We start from the raw sequence: 6675 nt of genomic DNA, 5'->3' as shown, positions 1-6675 counted from the left end.
GAAGTAACGAAGCTATGAGTCATGGCAACAGTAACTAAGAAGGGCGGTCTTTCCGAACGGTCAACTGGAATTGACAAAATTCAAACAATACAAAACCCTATAACGCGCACACACACACAGGTTTGTATTTGTGGTTTACGGGGACTCTCCATAGGCGTAACGGTTTTAATACAAACTGTATGTGATATTGCCCTACACCTAAACATTTCTGCAAGAAACACACCATTTAACATGTTTTTTAAGTGTTCTGAAATACGAGGACATTGGCTGTTTCTTCAATTCCCCATAAGTCACAAATAGCAACACACACACACACACACACACACACACAGGCTTTACCACCGAAACAGTATTTGTATTTTTACATTATTTATGCTGGCCCCATTCATTTCTCTTGTAAGCATTTTATTGTAACCAATATTTTATTAATGAATTAATTTAGGTTTAAGATAAGTAGGGACAAGTCAAAAAAAATAAATGTCGATTGACTTGAACTTGGTATATACTTGAAACCTGGTATATTCCCTTGATTTTTAGTGAATTTTTGTATTCCTGTATGGCGTCACTACTCGATTGCGTGTCCAACATACGAAGCCTGTCTGATGTGTATAGAACGGATGGATTAAGAGTGCTCTGTCCGTCCTGGTCAGATGGCATTACCTATCAGTGAATCAGACCTATCATCCCCTCAAATGACAGCAAATTACTGCAACGCTGTCAGGTACGAGCTCTAATCACACGCGGCTCTCGGAGGGGAATGTAATCACACCCCGGGCCTCACTGCAACTCGGCAACTGGCTTAAAAACTGCCCTCTGACATTCGTGGAAGACCTTTTCATAGAAGAGTACCATGGATTTGCCATATGATATGACATGGGAAAACCATCACAGTAATATCATGGTGTTCTTTGAAGTACTGCGTTAATACCACGGTGTATGATGACGGTATAGTACCACGGAGGCCCAAATATATTACTCGAGCCACACTTAAAACGCATGAATGTCATTCGACTACCCAGCAAAATATTAAACCAAGTGCATCTACAAACAACTGACTACGATTTTCCGAGAAGTAGCTTAAATTTTCGTATGTTTTGCAATGAGTTTAAGAGCAACTGGTGCGTTGATGATTTTTAGATTTTAACTAAGCCACTGTTGACAGAGGCGCCATGTTTTGTTTATATGCTTGGACGGCTGCTGCAGCAGAGCGCGGTTTGATTTGTTGCCATGTCCACTCATTATAAGCGTCTTTGGGCTTGTTGTTTGGACTTGGCTCATAAAGCGATCCAGCGTATGGAATTAATAGAGACAGGGATTAAAACAGACAGGTAATTTTGGAGCATAGTAGTGATACTCTGGTCCTGTTTCCAATATCGAGCAATTGGATTTATTCAGGATTATTGTTGTCTTGTTCTTGTTTTTTTGTTTTTTCTTTTTCTAGCAATTATGCCAACACAAATGAATGACGCCATGTAACTCGTTCACTGTGATATGTTGCGCAGCACGCACAGATTTCTGTTCATGTTTGGTTCAATTCCACAATCAGTGTAAATGTTGTTGTTGCTACATTTTTCAGGAGCAAATTAGAATGTGCATTAGAATTACTGAACTGTGTGTGTAGAAAACAGGCTTAAGCTCTAAAACTGAATTTAGCTGTAAATGTCCAAAGTTTTCAACGATGTATACTGTTTTATAATTCAAAACCATTTTTTTTTTTTCAAGCAAAATGTTTTGCTTGAAAAACGGTGCCTGAAGAAGGTCTGTCTTTAAAATGATTGCTACTTGGTCTGATGTTTTGTTGTATAATGCAGGAGTGTAACTAGGCCCTATGTTTTTCTCTCATAGCAATCTTATTTTCAGATTTTTTTGAAAAAGAAATCTTTTTGTTCCTTGTTTTTTATGTGTGCACTGCTGCAATTCAAATCACAATGCCATTTGCATTAGTACGGCATTAGTCAGTTTTTTTATACGTTAGTATAAACCCCTTTTTTTTATACTGAATGCTGCACGTGTAACAGAAGCCCTAAAATTAGCCTGTTCTTGAAGTTGAAGTTAGTTATTAGGTGTACCTTTTCTGTTCACAATCATTATTTAGCAACTTTTTGACAATTTTTGTTCTTTTAAGCATGCAATTGCTTCAAAATGTATGTTTGAGGCATGACTGTGGGTAACGTCTGCTCTATGACAAAACATGATATCCTAACCACAGAGCGTATTTTAGTTATAAATCAAGAAATAACGACTATGCTAAAATCCCAAAACAAAAATCCTGAGGGAGCCCGTGGTTTGAAAATGCTAATTCTTTTCCATGTTTTAGGACTATAAATTGAACCGCACAAAAAAATGATGCTGAAAAATGTAGTGCTTTTACTCTTAAAGTGATGACCCCCCCCCAGCTCTAAAAAACAAAAACATGCCCTATATTGCATTCTTTTTTTTTCTGTGGAGCGCGAATAGAGATAATTTAAGATGTTTCTGTTCTTTTTTTGTCTATAATGGAAGTCATTGGGAACCAAAACTGTTACCAACATTCTTCAAATATCTTTGTGTTCAGCAGATGAAAGAGACTCATACAGTTTTGGAACAAAGTGAGTGAGTAAATGATGACAGTTTTGTGCGAACTATCCTGCATTCAGTTTGTCTAATGGATGTGTAGCAACATTTTAGAAATCACACATACCAGAAGAACTATTTTAATTAGATACATTCATTAAGTGCACGAAAAAAACAGTGTTCACTAACTGCTACCAATTTATGACAAAAAGGAACAAAAAAGGCAATGAAAACTATTATTTACAGACAGGCATTTAATGAGTGTAACTGACAGGCAGTTCATTCGAATTGTTAATGTTCTCAGCTAAGACCAGTTCTTTCTTTCTTTCTTTCACTTTATGTATAATATACTATTAATGCCTCTGATTTTTACTTTGTATTAATCCAATATTAGTCGATAAAGCAAAATGTATTTATGCTTTATTAACTCCAAAAGAACACCTGTCACGCATAATAGTGAACAGTGATTAAAATAAATACAAAAATAAAAAGTAGCCAATTTTGAGCATTAAATAGGTTCAGAGCTTAATTTACATGGAATAATTTTGCTAGGACACAGTATAATATCTCTGTGTAACATAAATCTGGAAATATTGGCAGGTCCAGTCACGCTAGAACAAACCAGTGCCATTCATACATTTTAAGTTTAATTTCCGAATACTTTTGAGGGCACATTGTTACAGTACTGCTGCGTTTTCGAGCGCATGTATCACAAGGGCAGTTGTTTGATGTGTCATCCAGGGCTATAAGAACATAACACCATTTATAAAAGCCTTTCAGTCCAGCCTGGTAGTCACACTTCATTCATATGCACTGATTTGCCGAGACTCCATCTTGAAATCAATACCCACCACCGGCTGTGGAACTGAGTAATAATATATTAGCAATTGAAATTCATAGATCTTGTGTGTGCACTTTTTCCACTTTCCAGAGAACTCCAAAGCGTTGCTCGATACCGCCTGATTGGGAATAGACGCCGTGATTGACAGCAGAAGAATCACCTTCCATTCACCTCTGCCGGACAGAGAGAATCAAAAATCGCACCTTGAGAGTGAAGGTAAAGAATTCATTGAAGAACTTACACAACATCTGACTCGGACAATAACAAATCCAGCACAATAAAAAAAGGATTCACCAACATTTTCGCTTCTCGTTGACGATCCCGAGCACACAAAGCTAAAAAATGAGATGAAATATTATGGTGTTGCGCACGTGTTGCTCCGTCTCGTTGTTGGCTATAATCAAACGTGCCATGTAATGAGTGTTTAAAATCTTTCTGTTTCACATCCTATAAATATTACAGCAGGCGGTATGTACCGCACAAGCTAGTCCTCGCTCCATTGTGTTGTTACAGATGTGCCTTGCTGTGTTCAGCATATATAATACCATCTGTTCTTTTTGTTCTTGCTCTTTTTGTTCGAGGCTCTCGTGTGTATTTCATTCGGAGTGGTTTGTATCTGTGATTTGTTCCGTTGTTCGCCGAATATCTGCCTGTGTGTTTTGATTATGGTATTGGATTACCTTCATTACTCTGATGGATTCTGATTCCAATATTATGTTTGTGATTTGGAACACGGGCTAAAACACTGCACTTGGATCCTTCAGGCTGATTACGTCTTGTGTTGTTTCTCGTGCGTCGAAAAATGGGCCAGCGAGCGAGAGCAGCCTGAGAAAACCTGAATAATTATAAGCCCCAGAGAAATGCTTGACCTTTGATTCTTGACACACCAAATATTCAGGGTATAATTAGAGATAAAAAATTTCCGTGCAGCAACCATGTCGTCTTAATCCCAAATGCCCATCATAAATTATTCTCTCTTAATGATTAAAAAATATTAAAAACACATTTTCTCCCTGAGACAATTATCATCTGATTATGCTGCAAATGCCATTAAAATGACACAAAATAAAGACTCCATATTCATTTGTATTCGCTAATGTCAGATATCTTTATTATTTTACATATTCGAGTGTAGAGTTCATCTATTTTGAGCTGGATAAATATTTACTCCTTAAGGTAAAACGCTCCGGCTGTAAAGCTTTTTGTTTACGTGCCGCTATAAAACAGATGGCTTCATTTCCAGAGAAGAAGATCCTTATTTACACGCTCTCACTATACAGGTTGAATATTTTACAGTCTTAAAGCAAAACGATCCACCACAGTTTGGAAAATAATCTAGCATTGTGATTTATTAGCCCGTCTGTCTAGTGCACATCATTTAAAACATTGCTCAGCATCATAAATTAGATTCTCGCGCAAGAAGTTTTCGAAGAAGTGTTAATGATAAATGCAAAGTTGCGATTGCCGGATACATAATTAAGGTGGATGCCACGTCCAATTACGTGGCTGGCTCCGATTTATAAAATAAAAAAATAGAAAATTATGAGCTTAATTAACATTTTTCAAGTATTTTAGGTTCTGGAGGGTCTTGTTAGAGCTGCTTTGGATTGCCTAATATTTGATGAAGTTTGCATCACTGATGCTTTTTCTTTCGTGTTCAGTATTGAGCAAAGGATAATGTATAAAGCTCCGGATAAACAAAGGTGACTTGGGTTAGAGAGAAAATATTAATGTAAATATTTTCGCTATTGTCTTCCGAAATGAAATCACATACTGTGGAGGTGCAGTCACATTAGCAAAATTTTGCAGACAAAAAAAGGTCCGTTGTCAGCGTCTTTTGTCATTATTCTAGCGCAGCTCTCTCAGTATTCATTTTGTTGGACAAGGCAATGAATTCGTGTTACCAACTTCGACTGAAATCTGCCTGGGGAAATATTTTGTCCTCAAAAAATTCTTTAGAGCTTGAATCCCTATTGAAATTACCTGTCTAATTACTTATGCCAATCTAATTAAATCAAACACTTAACATACGAATGATTTTCTAAACCATTTACGAATTTATTGTGCCGCTATTTCACGAATTAGGCCCTTGGCGTATGTGAGAGACTACTAAAACAGTTGATTCTTATTAAGTATAATTATAGCATGTTGCTAAGCTCACAGGCTGTGTTTTTCAATTACATTTGTCAGTGCTGAATTAAATATACTTCGGATTTATAAGTTTAACTTCGACGTTTCCTATTTGAAATGTAAATTTTTGTCAGTTCATTCTGGGATTACCTTATCTGTGAATGATAAATGCAGTGCTGCATCCTATTTGGAACAGCGTTGGGATTGGTATTGGGGGGAAAGCTTATAAATGTTGCAGATCACTAGGTTTTGGAACAGAGCAAATGTCTTTGTTTCCTTTTTAATTTAAGAAGGCCACCCCTGGATGAGATCTGGAGTAGATGGTCCACAGGAGACTGTGTTCTGAAAAAGAAAGAAAAACAGTAAGTCGATGGCATATTTTAGCTAGGCGGCTTCACGCGATCTGAAATAACAGCGAAGATGTAATATAACGATAAATGAGCACAGAAGTGCTATGTTTACTACGATAACGAGATATAAGAAGTGGGCTTTTAAAATGTTTTTAGACTAATATAAATTCCTGTTGCTGTTCTACTTAATCATGTTTACACACACACACACACACACACACACATACACACCCTAATGTAAGATCATGAAACACGATCTTACACTTGAGACACAAACATACTATTTATTCAAAGCCTAACTAAGTCATCCTGTTATTATTTGTATAATAGTATATCATATATTTAGACAGATGGCTCACTCACAATTAATTTTGTTTTTCTAAAGTATAAAGAAAAACAGATGAAGTCATTTGAAGTTCACTTTAAGTGAGACAGCAGCAAAGTTTTTTTTTTTTTTTTTTTTTTTTTTTTTTACCATGTTATTACTATTTGTCCATTGTCCAATTTGTCTCATATGACATTTGTTTTTATTTATTTACTATTTTGAAGAGCCTCTTCAGTCAAATGACTCCTATATACTATACTAAAATTTATTTTAATTAATTAATTAATTCTGATTGACTAAAACTGCATTTATTTGATCAAAAATGCCACAAAAATATCCCGTAATATTATGACAAATTTAAATATTTTTTCTTTCTATTCGAATATTTTCAAGCATACTTTATTACTGTGATGCGAAGCAAAACTTTCAGCATCATTTTCAGTGTCACATTATTCTTCAGAAAACATTTTAATATG

This window comes from Puntigrus tetrazona, chromosome 3 (assembly GCF_018831695.1).
Source record: "Puntigrus tetrazona isolate hp1 chromosome 3, ASM1883169v1, whole genome shotgun sequence".
Taxonomy (NCBI): Eukaryota; Metazoa; Chordata; class Actinopteri; order Cypriniformes; family Cyprinidae; genus Puntigrus; species Puntigrus tetrazona.
Note: the sequence above shows the minus strand (reverse complement) of the source record.